Source organism: Scyliorhinus torazame, chromosome 15, assembly GCF_047496885.1.
Source record: "Scyliorhinus torazame isolate Kashiwa2021f chromosome 15, sScyTor2.1, whole genome shotgun sequence".
Lineage (NCBI taxonomy): Eukaryota > Metazoa > Chordata > Chondrichthyes > Carcharhiniformes > Scyliorhinidae > Scyliorhinus > Scyliorhinus torazame.
In genome coordinates, this window is record NC_092721.1 from 59,206,479 (window position 1) to 59,232,911 (window position 26,433).

A 26,433-nucleotide genomic window follows, 5' to 3' on the forward strand; every position below is an offset into this window, starting at 1 on the left:
GGACGGACACACAGAGGACAGATACACAGAGGATGGACACACAGAGGACGAACACACGGAGGACGGACACACAGAGGACAGACACACAGGGGACGCACTCCCAGGGGACAGACGACACACAGGGGATGGACACACAGGCAATGGACACCCAGGGGACGGATACACAGAGGACTGACACACAGAGGACGGACACACTAGGGACGGATACACAGACGACTGACACCCAGGGGACGGATGCAGAGAGGATGGACACACAGAGCACGGATACACAGAGGACGGACACACAGAGAACGGACACACAGAGGACGGACACACAGAGGATGGACACCCAGGGGACGGACACCCAGGGGACGGACACCCAGGGGACGGACACCCAGGGGACGGACACACAGAGGACGGATACACAGAGGACGGACACACAGGGGACGGATACACAGAGGACCGACACCAAGGGGATGGATACACAGGGGACGGATGCACAGACGACGGACAGACAGCGGACGGACACACAGGGGACGGACACAGAGGACGGACACAGGGGACTGACACACAGAGGACGGACATACAGGGGACGGACACACAGAGGACAGACACACAAGGGACGGACACAGAGAGGACGGATACACAGAGGACGGACACCCAGGGGACGGACACACAGGGGACGGACACACAGGGGACGGACACACAGGGGACGGACACAGAGAGGACGGACACACAGCGGACGGACACACAGGGGACGGACGCACAGGGGACGGACACACAGAGGACAGACACACAAGGGACGGACACAGAGAGGACGGACACACAGCGGACGGACACACAGGGGACGGACGCACAGGGGACGGACACACAGAGGACGGACATACAGGGGACGGAAACACAGGGGACGGAAACACAGGGGACGGACACACAGGGGACGGACACACAGAGGACGGATACACAGAGGACGGATACACAGAGGACGGACACACAGGGGATGGACACACAGAGGACGGACACACAGAGGACAGATACACAGAGGACGGACACACAGAGGACGGACACACAGAGGACGGACACAGGGAGGACGGATACACAGGGGACGGATACACAGAGGACGGATACACAGAGGACGGATAAACAGAGGACGGACACACAGGGGACGGACTCACAGGGGACGGACACACAGGGGACGGACACACAGGGGACGGACACACAGGGGACGGGCACACAGAGGACGGATACACAGAGGACGGATAGACAGAGGACAGACAGACAGCGGACGGACACACAGGGGACGGACACACAGAGGACGGAAACAGGGGACAGACACACAGAGGATGGACACCCAGGGGACGGACACACAGAGGACGGACACACAGAGGACGGACACACAGAGGACGGACACCAAGGGGACGGACACACAGAGGACGGATACACAGAGGACGGACACCCAGGGGACGGACACACAGAGGACGGACACACAGAGGAGGGACACACAGAGGACGGACACACAGAGGACGGACACATAATGGACGGACACACAGGGGACGGACACACAGAGGACAGACACACAGGGGACGTACACCCAGGGGACAGACACACAGGGGATGGACACACAGAGAACGGATACACAGAGGATGGAGACACAGAGGTCAGACACACAGAGGACGGACACCCAGGAGGCGGACACACAGAGGACGGACACACAGAGGATGGACACACAAAGGATGGACACCCAGGTGACGGACACCCAGGAGACGGACACACAGAGGACGGACACACAGAGGACGGACACACAGAGGATGGAAACACAGAGGACGGACACACAGGGGACGGACACACAGATGACGGACACACAGAGGACGGATACACAGTGGACGGACACCCAGGTGATGGACCCACAGGGGACGGACACACAGAGGACGGACACACAGAGGACGGACACACAGAGGACGGACACACAGAGGACGGATACACAGAGGACGGACACACAGCGGACGGATACACAGAGGACGGACACTCAGGGGACGGACACACAGAGGACGGACACACAGAGGACGGACACACAGGGGGTGGACACACAGGGGACGGACACACAGGGGACGGATACACAGGGGACGGATAGACAGAGGACGGACACACGAGGACAGATACACAGAGGACAGATACACAGAGGACGGACACAGGGAGGACGGACACAGTGAGGACGGATACACAGGGGACGGATACACAGAGGACGGATACACAGAGGATGGACACACAGGGGACGGACACACAGAGGACAGACACACAGGGGACGGATACACAGAGGACGGATAGACAGAGGATGGACGGACAGCGGACAGACACACAGGGGATGGACACACAGAGGACGGAAACAGGGGACGGACACACAGAGGACGGACACCCAGGGGACGGACACACAGAGGACGGACACACAGAGGACGGAAACAGGGGACGGACACACAGAGGACGGACACCAAGGGGCCGGCACACAGAGGACGGATACACAGAGGACGGACACCCAGGGGACGGACACCCAGAGGACGGACAGACAAGAAACGGACACACAGGGGACAGACACACAAGGGACGGACACAGAGAGGACGGATACACAGAGGACGGACACCCAGGGGACGGACACACAGGGGACGGACACACAGGGGACGGACACACAGGGGACGGATACACAGAGGACGGACACACAGCGGACGGACACACAGGGGACGGACGCACAGGGGACGGACACACAGAGGACGGACATACAGGGGACGGAAACACAGGGGACGGACACACAGGGGACGGACACACAGGGGACGGACACACAGAGGACGGATACACAGAGGACGGATACACAGAGGACGGACACACAGCGGATGGACACACAGAGGACGGACACACAGAAGACAGATACACAGAGGACGGACACACAGAGGACGGACACACAGAGGACGGACACAGGGAGGACGGATACACAGGGGACGGATACACAGAGGACGGATAAACAGAGGACGGATAAACAGAGGACGGACACACAGGGGACGGACACACAGGGGACGGACACACAGGGGACGGACACACAGGGGACGGACACACAGGGGACGGGCACACAGAGGACGGATACACAGAGGACGGATAGACAGAGGACAGACAGACAGCGGACGGACACACAGGGGACGGACACACAGAGGACGGAAACAGGGGATGGACACACAGAGGATGGATACCCAGGGGACGGACACACAGAGGACGGACACACAGAGGACGGACACACAGAGGACGGACACCAAGGGGACGGACACACAGAGGACGGATACACAGAGGACGGACACCCAGGGGACGGACACACAGAGGACGGACACACAGAGGAGGGACACACAGAGGACAGACACACAGAGGACGGACACATAATGGACGGACACACAGGGGACGGACACACAGAGGACAGACACACAGGGGACGTACACCCAGGGGACAGACACACAGGGGACGGACACACAGAGAACGGATACACAGAGGATGGAGACACAGAGGTCAGACACACAGAGGACGGACACCCAGGAGACGGACACACAGAGGACGGACACACAGAGGATGGACACACAAAGGATGGACACCCAGGTGACGGACACCCAGGAGACGGACACACAGAGGACGGACACACAGAGGACGGACACACAGAGGACGGATACACAGAGGACGGATACACAGAGGACGGATACACAGAGGATGGATACACAGAGGACGGACACCCAGGGGACTGACACAGAGGACGGACTTTCAGGGGACGGACACACAGAGGACAGACACACAAGGGGCGGACACACAGAGGACGGATACACAGTGGACGGACACCCAGGTGATGGACACACAGGGGACGGACACACAGAGGACGGACACACAGAGGACGGACACACAGAGGACGGACACACAGAGGACGGATACACAGAGGACGGACACACAGCGGACGGATACACAGAGGACGGACACCCAGGGGACTGACACAGAGGACGGACTTTCAGGGGACGGACACACAGAGGACAGACACACAAGGGGCGGACACACAGAGGACGGATACACAGTGGACGGACACCCAGGTGATGGACACACAGGGGACGGACACACAGAGGACGGACACACAGAGGACAGACACACAGAGGACGAACACACAGAGGACGGATACACAGAGGACGGACACACAGCGGACGGATACACAGAGGACGGACACACAGGGGACGGACACACAGAGGACGGACACACAGAGGACGGACACACAGGGGGCGGACACACAGGGGACGGACACACAGGGGACGGATCCACAGGGGACGGATAGACAGAGGACGGACACACAGAGGACAGATACACAGAGGACAGATACACAGAGGACGGACACAGGGAGGACGGACACAGGGAGGACGGATACACAGGGGACGGATACACAGAGGACGGATACACAGAGGACGGACACACAGGGGACGGACACACAGAGGACAGACACACAGGGGACGGATACACAGAGGACGGATAGACAGAGGATGGACGGACAGCGGACAGACACACAGGGGATGGACACACAGAGGACGGAAACAGGGGACGGTCACACAGAGGACGGACACCCAGGGGACGGACACACAGAGGACGGACACACAGAGGACGGAAACAGGGGACGGACACACAGAGGACGGACACCAAGGGGACGGACACACAGAGGACGGATACACAGAGGACGGACACCCAGGGGACGGACACCCAGAGGACGGACAGACAGGGAACGGACACACAGGGGACAGACACACAAGGGACGGACACAGAGAGGACGGATACACAGAGGACGGACACCCAGGGGACGGACACACAGGGGACGGACACACAGGGGACGGACACACAGGGGACGGATACACAGAGGACGGACACACAGCGGACGGACACACAGGGGACGGACGCACAGGGGACGGACACACAGAGGACGGACATACAGGGGACGGAAACACAGGGGACGGACACACAGGGGGCGGATACACAGGGGACGGACACACAGAGGACGGATACACAGAGGACGGATACACAGAGGACGGACACACAGGGGATGGACACACAGAGGACGGACACACAGAGGACAGATACACAGAGGACGGACACACAGAGGACGGACACACAGAGGACGGACACAGGGAGGACGGATACACAGGGGACGGATACACAGAGGACGGATACACAGAGGACGGATAAACAGAGGACGGACACACAGGGGACGGACACACAGGGGACGGACACACAGGGGACGGACACACAGGGGACGGACACACAGGGGACGGGCACACAGAGGACGGATACAGAGAGGACGGATAGACAGAGGACAGACAGACAGCGGACGGACACACAGGGGACGGACACACAGAGGACGGAAACAGGGGACGGACACACAGAGGATGGACACCCAGGGGACGGACACACAGAGGACGGACACACAGAGGACGGACACACAGAGGACGGACACCAAGGGGACGGACACACAGAGGACGGATACACAGAGGACGGACACCCAGGGGACGGACACACAGAGGACGGACACACAGAGGAGGGACACACAGAGGACAGACACACAGAGGACGGACACATAATGGATGGACACACAGGGGACGGACACACAGAGGACAGACACACAGGGGACGTACACACAGGGGACAGACACACAGGGGACGGACACACAGAGAACGGATACACAGAGGATGGAGACACAGAGGTCAGACAAACAGAGGACGGACACCCAGGAGACGGACACACAGAGGACGGACACACAGAGGATGGACACACAAAGGATGGACACCCAGGTGACGGACACCCAGGAGACGGACACACAGAGGACGGACACACAGAGGACGGACACACAGAGGACGGACACACAGAGGACGGATACACAGAGGACGGATACACAGAGGACGGATACACAGAGGATGGAGACACAGAGGATGGACACCCAGGGGACTGACACAGAGGACGGACTTTCAGGGGACGGACACACAGACGACAGACACACAAGGGGCGGACACACAGAGGACGGATACACAGTGGACGGACACCCAGGTGATGGACACACAGGGGACGGACACACAGAGGACGGACACACAGAGGACGGACACACAGAGGACGGACACACAGAGGACGGTTACAAAGAGGACGGACAAACAGCGGACGGATACACAGAGGACGGACACACAGGGGACGGACACACAGAGGACGGACACACAGAGGACGGACACACAGGGGACGGATACACAGGGGACGGATAGACAGAGGACGGACACACAGAGGACAGATACACAGAGGACAGATACACAGAGGACGGACACAGGGAGGACGGACACAGGGAGGACGGATACACAGGGGACGGATACACAGAGGACGGATACACAGAGGACGGACACACAGGGGACGGACACACAGAGGACAGACACACAGGGGACGGATACAGAGAGGACGGATACACAGAGGATGGACGGACAGCGGACAGACACACAGGGGATGGACACACAGAGGACGGAAACAGGGGACGGACACACAGAGGACGGACACCCAGGGGACGGACACACAGAGGACGGACACACAGAGGACGGAAACAGGGGACGGACACACAGAGGACGGACAACAAGGGGACGGACACACAGAGGACGGATACACAGAGGACGGACACCCAGGGGACGGACACCCAGAGGACGGACAGACAGGGAACGGACACACAGGGGACAGACACACAAGGGACGGACACAGAGAGGACGGATACACAGGGTTGGACACACAGGGGATGGACACACAGAGGACGGACACACAGGGGATGGACACACAGGGGACGGACACACAGAGGATGGACACACAGGGGACGGACACACAGCGGACGGACAAACAGGGGACGGACACACAGAGCACAGACACAAGGGGACGGACACACAGGGGACGGACACACAGAGGACGGACACACAGGGGAATGACTCAAAGAGGACGGACACACAGAGGACGGACACCCCAGGGACGGACACCCAAGGGACGGACACACAGGGGACGGACACACAGGGGACTGACACACAGGGGACGGAGACACAGAGGACGGACACACAGAGGACGGACACCCAGGGGACGGACACACAGAGGACGGATACACAGGGGACGGATACACAGGGGACAGATACACAGGGGACGGACACACAGGGGACGGATACACAGGGGACGGACACCCAGGGGACGGACACATAATGGACGGACACATAATAGACGGACACACAGGGGACGGACACACAGGGGACGGACACACAGGGGACGGACACACAGAGCACAGATACACAGAGGACAGATACACAGAGGATGGACACACAGGGGACGGACACACAGAGGATGGTTCCACAGGGGACGGACACCCAGGGGACGGACACACAGAAGACAGACACATAGGGGACGGACACACAGAGGACGGACACCCAGGGGACGGACGCCCAGGGGATGGACACACCTTTTTTCAAATTGTGTGTGTCGGGGGGGACAGAAAAGCTGTGACCTGAGTGGCTGGTTGGGATTCTAACCTAAATTTTTTTGACTATTTGGGAACTAATTAAACATAATAACTTAATTATAATTTAGAGGATATCTAAGCCAGAGATCGGAGGATATTATAGTTAGCTATCGCATTTCTATTAGAAATCTAGTGCTAGGAAACAGATAGTTGACAGTAACTTTGTAATTTAAAAAAAAAAGTATTTATAAAAAAAAAAGACAAATTTTAATTAATTAATTGACGCAATGTCAGTTAGAGGGGTGCTGTGCTCTGACTGTGAGATGTGGCAGGTCCGGGAGGCTTCCAGCGTCCTGGATGGCTTCATCTGCAGAAAGTGCACCCAACTGCAGCTCCTCACAGACCGCATGGTTCGGTTGGAGCAGCAATTGGATGCACTTAGGAGCATGCAGGTGGCGGAAAGCGTCATAGATCGCAGTTATGTAAGTGTGGTCACACCCAAGGTGCAGGCAGAGAAATGGGTGACCACCAGAAAGGGCAGGCAGTCAGTGCAGGAATCCCCTGTGGTTGTCCCCCTCTCGAACAGATATACCCCTTTGGATACTGTCGGGGGGGATAGCCTATCAGGGGAAAACAGCAGCAGCCAGAGCAGTGGCACCACGGCTGGCTCTGATGTTCAGAAGGGAGGGTCAAAGCGCAGAAGAGTAATAGTTATAGGGGACTCTATAGTCAGGGGAACAGATAGGCGCTTCTGTGGACGTGAAAGAGACTCCAGGATGGTATGTTGCCTCCCTGGTGCCAGGGTCCAGGATGTCTCCGAACGGGTAGAGGGAATCCTGAAGGGGGAGGGCAAACAGGTAGAGGTCGTTGTACATATTGGTACTAACGACATAGGCAGGAAGAGGCATGAAGTCCTGCAGCAGGAGTTCAGGGAGCTAGGCAGAAAGTTAAAAGACAGGACCTCGAGGGTTGTAATCTCGGGATTACTCCCTGTGCCACGTGCCAGTGAGGCTAGAAATAGGAAGATAGAGCAGACAAACACGTGGCTAAACAGCTGGTGTAGGAGGGAGGGTTTTGGTTATCTGGACCACTGGGAGCTCTTCCGGGGCAGGTGTGACCTGTATAAGATGGACGGGTTGCATCTAAACCGGAGAGGCATAAATATCCTGGCCGCGAGATTTGCTAGTGTCACACGGGAGGGTTTAAACTAGTATGGCAGGGGGGTGGGCACGGGAGCAATAGGTCAGAAGGTGAGAGCGTTGAGGGAGAACTAGGGAATATGGACAGTGTGGCTCTGAGGCAGAGCAGACGGGGAGAAGTTGCTGAACACAGCGGGTCTGGTGGCCTGAAGTGCATATGTTTTAATGCAAGGAGCATTACGGGTAAGGCAGATGAACTTAGAGCTTGGATTACTACTTGGAACTATGATGTTGTTGCCATTACAGAGACCTGGTTGAGGGAAGGGCAGGATTGGCAGCTAAACGTTCCAGGATTTAGATGTTTCAGGCGGGATAGAGGGAGATGTAAAAGGGGAGGCGGAGTTGCGCTACTTGTTCAGGAGAGTATCACAGCTATACAGCGAGAGGACACCTCAGAGGGCAGTGAGGCTATATGGGTAGAGATCAGGAATAAGAAGGGTGCAGTCACAATGTTGGGGGTATACTACAGGCCTCCCAACAGCCAGCGGGAGATAGAGGAGCAGATAGGTAGACAGATTTTGGAAAAGAGTAAAAACAACAGGGTTGTGGTGATGGGAGACTTCAACTTCCCCAATATTGACTGGGACTCACTTAGTGCCAGGGGCTTAGACGGGGCAGAGTTTGTAAGGAGCATCCAGGAGGGCTTCTTAAAACAATATGTAAACAGTCCAACTAGGGAAGAGGCGGTACTGGACCTGGTATTGGGGAATGAGCCCGGCCAGGTGGTAGATGTTTCAGTAGGGGAGCATTTCGGTAACAGTGACCACAATTCAGTAAGTTTTAAAGTACTGGTGGACAAGGATAAGAGTGGTCCGAGGATGAATGTGCTAAATTGGGGGAAGGCTAATTATAACAATATTAGGCGGGAACTGAAGAGCATAGATTGGGGGCGGATGTTTGAGGGCAAATCAACATCTGACATGTGGGAGGCTTTCAAGTGTCAGTTGATAGGAATACAGGACAGGCATGTTCCTGTGAGGAAGAAAGACAAATACGGCAATTTTCGGGAACCTTGGATGACGAATGATATTGTAGGCCTCGTCAAAAAGAAAAAGGAGGCATTTGTCAGGGCTAAAAGGCTGGGAACAGACGAAGCCTGTGTGGCATATAAGGAAAGTAGGAAGGAACTTAAGCAGGGAGTCAGGAGGGCTAGAAGGGGTCATGAAAAGTCATTGGCAAATAGGGTTAAGGAAAATCCCAAGGCTTTTTACACTTACATAAAAAGCAAGAGGGTAGCCAGGGAAAGGGTTGGCCCACTGAAGGATAGGCAAGGGAATCTATGTGTGGAGCCAGAGGAAATGGGCGAGGTACTAAATGAATACTTTGCATCAGTATTCACCAAAGAGAAGGAATTGGTAGATGTTGAGTCTGGAGAAGGGGGTGTAGATAGCCTGGGTCACATTGTGATCCAAAAAGACGAGGTGTTGGGTGTCTTAAAAAATATTAAGGTAGATAAGTCCCCAGGGCCGGATGGGATCTACCCCAGAATACTGAAGGAGGCTGGAGAGGAAATTGCTGAGGCCTTGACAGAAATCTTTGGATCCTCGCTGTCTTCAGGGGATGTCCCGGAGGACTGGAGAATAGCCAATGTTGTTCCTCTGTTTAAGAAGGGTGGCAGGGATAATCCCGGGAACTACAGGCCGGTGAGCCTTACTTCAGTGGTAGGGAAATTACTGGAGAGAATTCTTCGAGACAGGATCTACTCCCATTTGGAAGCAAATGGACGTATTAGTGAGAGGCAGCACGGTTTTGTGAAGGGGAGGTCGTGTCTCACTAACTTGATAGAGTATTTCGAGGAGGTCACTAAGATGATGGATGCAGGTAGGGCAGTAGATGTTGTCTATATGGACTTCAGTAAGGCCTTTGACAAGGTCCCTCATGGTAGACTAGTACAAAAGGTGAAGTCACACGGGATCAGGGGTGAACTGGCAAGGTGGATACAGAACTGGCTAGGCCATAGAAGGCAGAGGGTAGCAATGGAGGGATGCTTTTCTAATTGGAGGGCTGTGACCAGTGGTGTTCCACAGGGATCAGTGCTGGGACCTTTGCTCTTTGTAGTATATATAAATGATTTGGAGGAAAATGTAACTGGTCTGATTAGTAAGTTTGCAGACGACACAAAGGTTGGTGGAATTGCGGATAGCGATGAGGACTGTCTGAGGATACAGCAGGATTTAGATTGTCTGGAGACTTGGGCGGAGAGATGGCAGATGGAGTTTAACCTGGACAAATGTGAGGTAATGCATTTTGGAAGGGCTAATGCAGGTAGGGAATATACAGTGAATGGTAGAACCCTCAAGAGTATTGAAAGTCAAAGAGATCTAGGAGTACAGGTCCACAGATCACTGAAAGGGGCTACACAGGTGGAGAAGGTAGTCAAGAAGGCATACGGCATGCTTGCCTTCATTGGCCGGGGCATTGAGTATAAGAATTGGCAAGTCATGTTGCAGCTGTATAGAACCTTAGTTAGGCCACACTTGGAGTATAGTGTTCAATTCTGGTCGCCACACTACCAGAAGGATGTGGAGGCTTTAGAGAGGGTGCAGAAGAGATTTACCAGAATGTTGCCTGGTATGGAGGGCATAAGCTATGAGGAGCGATTGAATAAACTCGGTTTGTTCTCACTGGAACGAAGGAGGTTGAGGGGTGACCTGATAGAGGTATACAAAATTATGAGGGGCATAGACAGAGTGGATAGTCAGAGGCTTTTCCCCAGGGTAGAGGGGTCAATTACTAGGGGGCATAGGTTTAAGGTGAGAGGGGCAAAGTTTAGAGTAGATGTTCGAGGCAAGTTTTTTACGCAGAGGGTAGTGGGTGCCTGGAACTCACTACCGGAGGAGGTAGTGGAGGCAGGGACGATAGGGACATTTAAGGGGCATCTTGACAAATATATGAATAGGATGGGAATAGAAGGATACGGACCCAGGAAGTGTAGAAGATTGTAGTTTAGTCGGGCAGTATGGTCGGCACGGGCTTGGAGGGCCGAAGGGCCTGTTCCTGTGCTGTACATTTCTTTGTTCTTTGTTCTTTGTTCAGGGGACGGACACACAGGGGACGGACACACAGGGGACGGACACACAGAGGACAGATACACAGAGGATGGACAGACAGAGGACGAACACACGGAGGACGGACACACAGAGGACAGACACACAGGGGACGCACTCCCAGGGGACAGACGACACACAGGGGATGGACACACAGGCAATGGACACCCAGGGGACGGATACACAGAGGACTGACACACAGAGGACGGACACACAAGGGACGGATACACAGACGACGGACACCCAGGGGACGGATGCAGAGAGGATGGACACACAGAGGACGGATACACAGAGGACGGACACACAGAGAACGGACACACAGAGGACGGACACACAGAGGATGGACACCCAGGGGACGGACACCCAGGGGACGGACACCCAGGGGACGGACACCCAGGGGACGGACACACAGAGGACGGATACACAGAGGACGGACACACAGGGGACGGATACACAGAGGACCGACTCCAAGGGGATGGATACACAGGGGACGGATGCACAGACGACGGACAGACAGCGGACGGACACACAGGGGACGGACACACAGAGGACGGAAACAGGGGACGGACACACAGAGGACGGACACCCAGGGGACGGACACACAGAGGACGGACACACAGAGGACGGACACACAGAGGACGGACACCAAGGGGACGGACACCAAGGGGACGGATACACAGAGGACGGACACCCGGGGATGGACACACAGGGGACGGACACACAGGGGACGGACACACAGAGGACAGACACACAAGGGACGGACACACAGAGGACGGATACACAGAGCACGGACACCCAGGGGATGGACACACAGGGGATGGACACTCAGGGGACGGACACACAGAGGACAGACACACTGGGGACGGACACACAGCGGACGGACTCACAGCGGACGGACACACAGAGGACGGACACCCAGTGGACGGACACCCAGGGGACGAACACCCAGGGGACGGACACATAAAGGACGGACACACAGGGGACGGACACACAGGGGACGGACACACAGGGGACGGACACACAGAGGACAGATACACAGAGAATGGACACACAGGGGACGGACACACAGGGGACGGACACACAGAGGATGGTTACACAGAGGACGGACGCCCAGGGGATGGACACACAAGGACGGACACACAGGGGACGGACACACAGAGGACAGATACACAGAGGATGGACACACAGAGGACGGAATCACGGAGGACGGACACACAGAGGACAGACACACAGAGGACAGACACCCAGGGGACAGACACACAGGGGATGGACACACAGGCAATGGACACCCAGGTGACGGATACACAGAGGGCGGACACCCAGGGGACGGATGCAGAGAGGTTGGACACACAGAGGACGGATACACAGAGGGCGGACACACAGAGGACGGACACCCAGGGGATGGACACACAGGTGATGGACACACAGGTGATGGACACACAGGGGATGGTTACACAGAGGACGGATACACAGAGGACGGACACACAGAGGACGGACACACAAGGGACGGATACACAGAGGACCGACACCCAGGGGATGGATACACAGGGGACGGATACACAGAGGACGGATACACAGAGGACGGACACACAGAGGATGGATACACAGAGGACGGACACACAGGGGACGGACACACAGGGGACGGACACACAGAGGACGGACACACAGGGTACGGATATACAGAGGACACACACACAGAGGACGGACACACTGGGGACGGACACACAGGGGACGGGCACACAGAGGACGGACACACAGGGGACGGATACACAGAGGATGGATACACAGAGGATAGATACACAAACGACGGACACCCAGGGGACGGATGCAGAGAGGATGGACACACAGAGGACGGATACACAGAGGACGGACACACAGAGAACGGACACACAGAGGACGGACACACAGAGGACGGACACCCAGGGGACGGACACCCAGGGGACGGACACCCAGGGGACGGACACCCAGGGGACGGACACACAGAGGACGGACACACAGAGGACGGACACACAAGGGACGGATACACAGAGGACCGACACCCAGGGGATGGATACACAGGGGACGGATACACAGAGGACGGACAGACAGCGGAAGGCCACACAGGGGACGGACACACAGAGGACGGAAACAGGGGACGGACACACAGAGGACGGACACCCAGGGGACGGACACACAGAGGACGGACACACAGAGGACGGACACACAGAGGACGGACACCAAGGGACGGACACCAAGGGGACGGATACACAGAGGACGGACACCCAGGGGACGGACACACAGAGGACGGGTACACAGAGGACAGACACACAAGGGACGGACACACAGAGGACGGATACACAGAGGACGGACACCCAGGGGATGGACACACAGGGGACGGACAGACAGGGGACGGACACACAGGGGACGGACACACAGAGGACAGACACACAAGGGACGGACACACAGAGGACGGATACCCAGGGGACGGACACACAGGGGATGGACACACAGGGGATGGACACCCAGGGGACGGACACACAGAGGACAGACACACTGGGGACGGACACACAGCGGACGGACACACAGCGGACGGGCACACAGAGGACGGACACCCAGGGGACGGACACCCAGGGGACGGACACCCAGGGGACGGACACATAATGGATGATTACACAGAGGACGGACGCCCAGGTGATGGACACACACAGGACGGACACACAAGGGACGGTCACACAGAGGACAGATACACAGAGGATGGACACACAGAGGACGGACACACGGAGGACGGACACACAGAGGACAGACACACAGAGGACAGACACCCAGGGGACAGACACACAGGGAATGGACACACAGGCAATGGACACCTAGGGGACGGATACACAGAGGACTGACACACAGAGGACGGACACACAGAGGACGGACACACAGGGGACGGACACACAGGGGACGGACACACAGAGGACAGATACACAGAGGATGGACACACAGAGGACGAACACACGGAGGACGGACACACAGAGGACAGACACACAGGGTATGAACACCCAGGGGACAGACACACAGGGGATGACCACACAGGCAATGGACACCCAGGGGACGGATACACAGAGGACAGACACACAGGGGACGGACACCCAGGAGACAGACACACAGGGGATGGACACACAGGCAATGGACACCCAGGGGACGGATACACAGAGGACTGACACACAGAGGACGGACACACAAGGGACGGATACACAGACGACGGGCACCCAGGGGACGGATGCAGAGAGGATGGACACACAGAGGACGGACACACAGAGGACGGACACACAGAGGACGGACACACAGGGGACGGACACACAGGGGACGGACACACAGGGGACGGACACCCAGGGGATGGACACACAGGGGATGGACACACAGGGGATGGACACACAGGGGACAGATACACAGAGGACGGATACACAGATGACGGAGACACAGAGGACGGACACACAAGGGACGGATACACAGAGTACCGACACACAGAGGATGGATACACAGAGGACGGACACACAGAGGATGGACACACAGAGGACGGACACACAGGGGACGGACACACAGAGGACAGATACTCAGAGGACGGACACACAGAGGACGGATACACAGAGGACGGACACACAGAGGACGGACACACGGAGGACGGATACAGAGGGTACGGATATACAGGGGACAGATACACAGAGGACGGACACACAGAGGACGAACACACGGAGGACGGACACACAGAGGACAGACACACAGGGGACGGACACCCAGGGGACAGACACACAGGGGATGGACACACAGGCAATGGACACCCAGGGGACGGATACACAGAGGACAGACACACAGGGGACGGACACCCAGGGGACAGACACACAGGGGATGGACACACAGGCAATGGACACCCAGGGGACGGATACACAGAGGACTGACACACAGAGGACGGACACACAAGGGACGGATACACAGACGACGGTCACCCAGGGGACGAATGCAGAGAGGATGGACACACAGAGGACGGACACACAGAGGAAGGACGCACAGAGGAGGGACACACAGAGGACGGACACACAGAGGACGGACACACAGAGGACGGACACACAGGGGACGGACACACAGGGGACGGACACCCAGGGGATGGACAAACAGGGGATGGACACACAGGGGATGGACACACAGAGGACGGACACACAAGGGACGGATACACAGAGGACGGATACACAGAGGACGGATACACGGAGGACGGATACACAGGGGACGGATACACAGAGGACGGATACACAGAGGACGGATACACAGAGGACGGATACACAGAGGACGGACACACGGAGGACGGATACACAGGGTACGGATATACAGAGGACAGATACACAGAGGACGGACACACATGGGACGGACACACAGGGGACGGACACACAGGGGACGGACACACAGGGGACGGACACACAGGGGACGGACAAACAGAGGACGGATACACAGAGGACGAATACACAGAGGATGGATACACAGAGGTCAGACACACAGAGGACGGACACCAAAGAGACGGACACACAGAGGACGGACACACAGAGGACGGACACACAGGGGACGGACACCCAGGGGACGGACACCCAGGGGACGGACACACAGAGGACAGATACACAGCGGACGGACACCCAGGGGACGGACACCCAGGGGACGGACACCCAGGGGACGGAGACACAGAGGACGGACACACAGGGGACGCACATACAGAGGACGGATGCACAGAGGACGGACACCCAGGGGACGGACACACAGAGGACGGACACCGAGGGGACGGACACACAGAGGACGGATACACAGAGGACGGGCACCCAGGGGACGGGCACACAGGGGACGGACAGACAGAGGACCGACACACAGCGGACGGACACACAGAGGACGGACACACAGGGGACGGACACAAAGAGGATGTTTACACAGAGGACGGACAACCAGGGGAAGGACACCCAGGGAACGGACACACAGGGGACGGACACACAGGGGACGGACAGACAGAGGACAGACACACAGGGGACGGACACACAGAGGACGGACACACAGGGGACGGACACAAAGAGGATGGTTACACAGAGGACGGACAACCAGGGGACGGACACCCAGGGAACGGACACACAGAGGATGGACACACAGGAGACGGACACACAGGGGACGGACACACAGGGGACGGACACACAGAGGACGGACACCCATGGGACGGACACACAGAACACGGACACACAGGGGACGGACACACAGAGGACGGACACCCAGGGGACGGACACACAGGGGACGGACACCCAGGGGACGGAAACACAGGGGACGGACACCCAGGGGACGGACACACAGAGGACGGACACACAGAGGACGGACACACAGAGGACAGATACACAGCGGAAGGACACACCGGGGACGGACACACAGAGGACGGAGACACAGGGGACGGACACACAGGAGACGGACACACAGAGGACGGACACACAGAGGACGGACACCCAGAGGACGGACACACAGAGGACGGACACACAGAGGACGGACACCCAGGGAACGGACACACAGAGGACGGACACACAGAGGACGGACACACAGAGGACGGACACACAGAGGACGGACACCCAGGAGACGGACACACAGAGAATGGACACACGGAGGAGTGACACACAGAGGACGTACACACAGCGGACGGACACACCGAGGACAGGTACACAGAGGACGGACACACAGAGCACGGACACACAGAGCACGGACACACAGAGCACGGACACACAGAGGACGGACACACAGAGGACGGACACACAGAGGACGGACACCCAGGGGACGGACACACAGGGGACGGACACCCAGGGGACGGACACCCAGGGGACGGACACACAGGGGACGGACACACAGGGGACGGACACACAGGGGACGGACACACAGGGAACGGACACACAGAGGACGGACACACAACGGACGGATACACAGAGGACCGATATCCAGGGGACGGATACACAGAGAATGGACACACAGAGGACGGATACACAGAGGACGGACACAGAGAGGATGGACACACAGGGGATGGACACCCAGGGGACGGACACACAGGGGATGGACACACAGGGGCTGGACACACTGGGGACGGATACACAGAGGACGGATACACAGAGGACGGACACACAAGGGACGGATACACAGAGGACGGACACCCAAGGGAAGGATACACAGAGGATGGACACACAGAGGACGGATACACAGAGGACGGACACACAGAGGACAGATACACAGAGGACCGACACCCTGGGGATGGATACACAGAGGATGAATACACAGAGGACGGACACACAGGGGACGGACACACAGGGGACAGATACACAGAGAACGGACACACAGAGGACGGATACACAGGGGACGGACACACAGGGGACGGACACACAGGGGACGGACACACAGGGGACGGACACATAGAGGACAGATACACAGGGGACGGAGACCCAGGGGACGGACACAAAGATGACTGACACCCAGGGGACGGACACAGATGACAGATACACAGAGGATGGACACACATGGGACGGACACACAGAGGACGGAGAGACAGGGGACGGACACCCAGGGGACGGACGCACAGAGGACGGACACACAGAGGATGGACACACAGAGGACGGACACACAGAGGACGGACACACAGAGGACGGACACACAGAGGACGAACACCCAGGGGACGGACACACAGGGGACGGACACACAGAGGACGGACACACAGAGGACAGGTGCACAGAGGATGGACACACAGAGGACGGACACACAGAGGACGGACACACAGAGGACGGACACACAGAGGACGGGCACACAGGGGACGGACACACATGGGACGGACTCCCAGGGGACGGACACACAGGGAACGGACACACAGGGGATGGACACGAAGGGGACGGACACACAGAGGACGGACACACAGAGGACGGTCACACAAGGGACGGATACACAGAGGACCGACACCCAGGGGACAGATACACAGAGAATGGACACACAGAGGACGGATACACAGAGGACGGACACACAGAGAACGGACACACAGGGGACGGACACACAGGGGACAGACACACAGGGGACGGACACACAGGGGACGGATACACAGAGGACGGACACCCAGGGGATGGACACCCAGGGGACGGACACCCAGGGGACGGAGACACAGAGGACGGACACACAGGGGACGCACATACAGAGGACGGATGCACAGAGGACGGACACCCAGGGGACGGACACACAGAGGACGGACACCGAGGGGACGGACACACAGAGGACGGATACACAGAGGACGGGCACCCAGGGGACGGGCACACAGGGGACGGACAGACAGAGGACCGACACACAGCGGACGGACACACAGAGGACGGACACACAGGGGACGGACACAAAGAGGATGTTTACACAGAGGACGGACAACCAGGGGAAGGACACCCAGGGAACGGACACACAGGGGACGGACACACAGGGGACGGACAGACAGAGGACAGACACACAGGGGACGGACACACAGAGGACGGACACACAGGGGACGGACACAAAGAGGATGGTTACACAGAGGACGGACAACCAGGGGACGGACACCCAGGGAACGGACACACAGAGGATGGACACACAGGAGACGGACACACAGGGGACGGACACACAGGGGACGGACACACAGAGGACGGACACCCATGGGACGGACACACAGAACACGGACACACAGGGGACGGACACACAGAGGACGGACACCCAGGGGACGGACACACAGGGGACGGACACCCAGGGGACGGAAACACAGGGGACGGACACCCAGGGGACGGACACACAGAGGACGGACACACAGAGGACGGACACACAGAGGACAGATACACAGCGGAAGGACACACCGGGGACGGACACACAGAGGACGGAGACACAGGGGACGGACACACAGGAGACGGACACACAGAGGACGGACACACAGAGGACGGACACCCAGAGGACGGACACACAGAGGACGGACACACAGAGGACGGACACCCAGGGAACGGACACACAGAGGACGGACACACAGAGGACGGACACACAGAGGACGGACACACAGAGGACGGACACCCAGGAGACGGACACACAGAGAATGGACACACGGAGGAGTGACACACAGAGGACGTACACACAGCGGACGGACACACCGAGGACAGGTACACAGAGGACGGACACACAGAGCACGGACACACAGAGCACGGACACACAGAGCACGGACACACAGAGGACGGACACACAGAGGACGGACACACAGAGGACGGACACCCAGGGGACGGACACACAGGGGACGGACACCCAGGGGACGGACACCCAGGGGACGGACACACAGGGGACGGACACACAGGGGACGGACACACAGGGGACGGACACACAGGGAACGGACACACAGAGGACGGACACACAACGGACGGATACACAGAGGACCGATATCCAGGGGACGGATACACAGAGAATGGACACACAGAGGACGGATACACAGAGGACGGACACAGAGAGGATGGACACACAGGGGATGGACACCCAGGGGACGGACACACAGGGGATGGACACACAGGGGCTGGACACACTGGGGACGGATACACAGAGGACGGATACACAGAGGACGGACACACAAGGGACGGATACACAGAGGACGGACACCCAAGGGAAGGATACACAGAGGATGGACACACAGAGGACGGATACACAGAGGACGGACACACAGAGGACAGATACACAGAGGACCGACACCCTGGGGATGGATACACAGAGGATGAATACACAGAGGACGGACACACAGGGGACGGACACACAGGGGACAGATACACAGAGAACGGACACACAGAGGACGGATACACAGGGGACGGACACACAGGGGACGGACACACAGGGGACGGACACACAGGGGACGGACACATAGAGGACAGATACACAGGGGACGGAGACCCAGGGGACGGACACAAAGATGACTGACACCCAGGGGACGGACACAGATGACAGATACACAGAGGATGGACACACATGGGACGGACACACAGAGGACGGAGAGACAGGGGACGGACACCCAGGGGACGGACGCACAGAGGACGGACACACAGAGGATGGACACACAGAGGACGGACACACAGAGGACGGACACACAGAGGACGGACACACAGAGGACGAACACCCAGGGGACGGACACACAGGGGACGGACACACAGAGGACGGACACACAGAGGACAGGTGCACAGAGGATGGACACACAGAGGACGGACACACAGAGGACGGACACACAGAGGACGGACACACAGAGGACGGGCACACAGGGGACGGACACACATGGGACGGACTCCCAGGGGACGGACACACAGGGAACGGACACACAGGGGATGGACACGAAGGGGACGGACACACAGAGGACGGACACACAGAGGACGGTCACACAAGGGACGGATACACAGAGGACCGACACCCAGGGGACAGATACACAGAGAATGGACACACAGAGGACGGATACACAGAGGACGGACACACAGAGAACGGACACACAGGGGACGGACACACAGGGGACAGACACACAGGGGACGGACACACAGGGGACGGATACACAGAGGACGGATACACAGAGGACGGACACACAGAGGACGGACACACAGGGGATGGATACACAGAGGACGGACACCCAAGGGACAGATACACAGAGGATGGAAACAGAGAGGACGGATACACAGAGGACGGACACACAGAGGACAGATACACAGAGGACGGACACACAGGGGACGGACACACAGGGGACGGACACACAGAGGACGGACACACAGAGGACGGACACACAGGGGATGGACACACAGAGGACGTACACCCAGGGGACGGACACACAGGGGACGGACACGCAGGGGACGGCACACAGAGGACGGATACACAGGGGACGGCACACAGAGGACGGATACACAGGGGACGGACACACAGAGGACAGACACCCAAGGGACGGACACACAGAGGACGGATACACAGAGGACGGACACCCAGGGGACGGGCACACAGGGGACGGACACACAGGGGATGGACACACAGGGGACGGACACACAGCGGACGGACACACAGGGGACGGACACACAGGGGACGGACACACAGAGGACGGATATACAGAGGACGGACACACAGAGGACAGACACCCAGGGGACGAACACACAGACGACGGACACACAGGGGACGGACACACAGAGGACGGACACACAGAGGACGGACACACAGAGGACGGACACACAGGGGACGGACACCCAGGGGACGGACATACAGAGGACGGATACAAAGGGGATGGATACACAGAGGTCAGATACACAGAGGACGGACACCCTGGAGACGGACACACAGGGGACGGACACACAGGGGACGGACACATAGAGGACAGATACACAGGGGACGGACACCCAGGGGACGGACACACAGATGACGGACACCCAGGGGACGGACACACAGAGGACAGATACACGGAGGATGGGCACACAGGGGACGGACACACAGAGGACGGAGACACAGGGGACGGACACCCAGGGGACGGACACACAGAGGACGGACACACAGAGGACGGACACACAGAGGACGGACACACAGAGGACGGGCACCCAGGGGACGGACACACAGAGGACGGACACACAGAGGACGGACACACAGGGGACGGACACACAGGGGACGGACACACAGGGGATGGACACACAGAGAACGGACACACAGAGGACGGACACACAGAGGACGGACACACAGAGGACGGACTCACAGAGGACAGACACAAAGAGGACAGACACACAGGGGATGGACTCCCAGGGGACGGACACACAGGGAACGGACACACAGGGGATGGACACCAAGGGGACGGATACACAGAGGACGGACACACAGAGGACGGACACACAAGGGACGGATACACAGAGGATGGACACACAGGGGACGGACACGCAGGGGACCGAAACAGGGGACCGACACACAGAGGATGGACACCCAGGGGACGGACACACAGAGGACGGACACACAGAGGACGGACACACAGAGGACGGACACCAAGGGGACGGACACACAGAGGACGGATACACAGAGGACGGACACCCAGGGGACGGACACACAGAGGACGGACACACAGAGGAGGGACACACAGAGGACGGACACACAGAGGACGGACACATAATGGACGGACACACAGGGGACGGACACACAGAGGACAGACACACAGGGGACGTACACCCAGGGGACAGACACACAGGGGACGGACACACAGAGAACGGATACACAGAGGATGGAGACACAGAGGTCAGACACACAGAGGACGGACACCCAGGAGACGGACACACAGAGGACGGACACACAGAGGACGGAAACACAGAGGACGGACACACAGGGGACGGACACACAGAGGACGGACACACAGAGGACGGATACACAGAGGACGGATACACAAAGGACGGATACACAGAGGATGGATACACAGAGGACGGACACCCAGGGGACTGACACAGAGGACGGACTTTCAGGGGACGGACACACAGAGGACAGACACACAAGGGGCGGACACACAGAGGACGGATACACAGTGGACGGACACCCAGGTGATGGACACACAGGGGACGGACACACAGAGGACGGACACACAGAGGACGGACACACAGAGGACGGACACACAGAGGACGGATACACAGAGGACGGACACACAGCGGACGGATACACAGAGGACGGACACACAGGGGACGGACACACAGAGGACGGACACACAGAGGACGGACACACAGGGGGCGGACACACAGGGGACGGACACACAGGGGACGGATACACAGGGGACGGATAGACAGAGGACGGACACACAGAGGACAGATACACAGAGGACAGATACACAGAGGACGGACACAGGGAGGACGGACACAGGGAGGACGGATACACAGGGGACGGATACACAGAGGACGGATACACAGAGGACGGACACACAGGGGACGGACACACAGAGGACCGACACACAGGGGACGGATACACAGAGGACGGATAGACAGAGGATGGACGGACAGCGGACAGACACACAGGGGATGGACACACAGAGGACGGAAACAGGGGACGGACACACAGAGGACGGACACCCAGGGGACGGACACACAGAGGACGGTCACACAGAGGACGGAAACAGGGGACGGACACACAGAGGACGGACACCAAGGGGACGGACACACAGAGGACGGATACACAGAGGACGGACACCCAGGGGACGGACACCCAGAGGACGGACAGACAGGGAACGGACACACAGGGGACAGACACACAAGGGACGGACACAGAGAGGACGGATACACAGGGTTGGACACACAGGGGATGGACACACAGAGGACGGACACACAGGGGATCGACACACAGGGGACGGACACACAGAGGACGGACACACAGGGGACGGACACACAGCGGACGGACAAACAGGGGACGGACACACAGAGCACAGACACACAGGGGACGGACACACAGGGGACGGACACACAGCGGACGGACAAACAGGGGACGGACACACAGAGCACAGATACACAGGGGACGGACACACAGGGGACGGACACACAGAGCACCGATACACAGAGGACAGATACACAGAGGATGGACACACAGGGGACGGACACACAGAGGATGGTTCCACAGGGGACGGACACCCAGGGGACGGACACACAGAAGACAGACACACAGGGGACGGACACACAGAGGACGGACACCCAGGGGACGGACACACAGGGGACGGACACACAGGGGGCGGACACACAGGGGACGGACACACAGGGGACGGACACACAGAGGACAGATACACAGGGGATGGACACACAGAGGACGAACACACGGAGGACGGACACACAGAGGACAGACACACAGGGGACGCACTCCCAGGGGACAGACGACACACAGGGGATGGACACACAGGCAATGGACACCCAGGGGACGGATACACAGAGGACTGACACACAGAGGACGGACACACAAGGGACGGATACACAGACGACGAACACCCAGGGGACGGATGCAGAGAGGATGGACACACAGAGGACGGATACACAGAGGACGGACACACAGAGAACGGACACACAGAGGACGGACACACAGAGGATGGACTCCCAGGGGACGGACACCCAGGGGACGGACACCCAGGGGACGGACACCCAGGGGACGGACACACAGAGGACGGATACACAGAGGACGGACACACAGGGGACGGATACACAGAGGACCGACACCAAGGGGATGGATACACAGGGGACGGATGCACAGACGACGGACAGACAGCGGACGGACACACAGGGGACGGACACACAGAGGACGGAAACAGGGGACGGACACACAGAGGACGGACACCCAGGGGACGGACACACAGAGGACGGACACACAGAGGACGGACACACAGAGGACGGACACCAAGGGGACGGACACCAAGGGGACGGATACACAGAGGACGGACACCCAGGGGATGGACACACAGGGGACGGACACACAGGGGACGGACACACAGAGGACAGACACACAAGGGACGGACACACAGAGGACGGATACACAGAGCACGGACACCCAGGGGATGGACACACAGGGGATGGACACTCAGGGGACGGACACACAGAGGACAGACACACTGGGGACGGACACACAGCGGACGGACTCACAGCGGACGGACACACAGAGGACGGACACCCAGGGGACGGACACCCAGGGGACGAACACCCAGGGGACGGACACATAAAGGACGGACACACAGGGGACGGACACACAGGGGACGGACACACAGGGGACGGACACACAGAGGACAGATACACAGAGAATGGACACACAGGGGACGGAAACACAGGGGACGGACACACAGGGGACGGACACACAGAGGATGGTTACACAGAGGACGGACGCCCAGGGGATGGACACACACAGGACGGACACACAGGGGACGGACACACAGAGGACAGATACACAGAGGATGGACACACAGAGGACGGAATCACAGAGGACGGACACACAGAGGACAGACACACAGAGGACAGACACCCAGGGGACAGACACACAGGGGATGGACACACAGGCAATGGACACCCAGGGGATGGATACAAAGAGGACGGACACCCAGGGGACGGATGCAGAGAGGTTGGACACACAGAGGACGGACACCCAGGGGATGGACACACAGGTGATGGACACACAGGTGATGGACACACAGGGGATGGTTACACAGAGGACAGATACACAGAGGACGGACACACAGAGGACGGACACACAAGGGACGGATACACAGAGGACCGACACCCAGGAGATGGATACACAGGGGATGGATACACAGAGGACGGATACACAGAGGACGGACACACAGAGGATGGATACACAGAGGACGGACACACAGGGGACGGACACACAGGGGACGGACACACAGAGGACGGACACACAGGGTACGGATATACAGAACACACACACACAGAGGACGGACACACTGGGGACGGACCCACAGGGGACGGGCACACAGAGGACGGACACACAGGGGACGGATACACAGAGGATGGATACACAGAGGATAGATACACAGACGACGGACACCCAGGGGACGGATGCAGAGAGGATGGACACACAGAGGACGGACACACAGAGAACGGACACACAGAGGACGGACACACAGAGGACGGACACCCAGGGGACGGACACCCAGGGGACGGACACCCAGGGGACGGACACACAGAGGACGGACACACAGAGG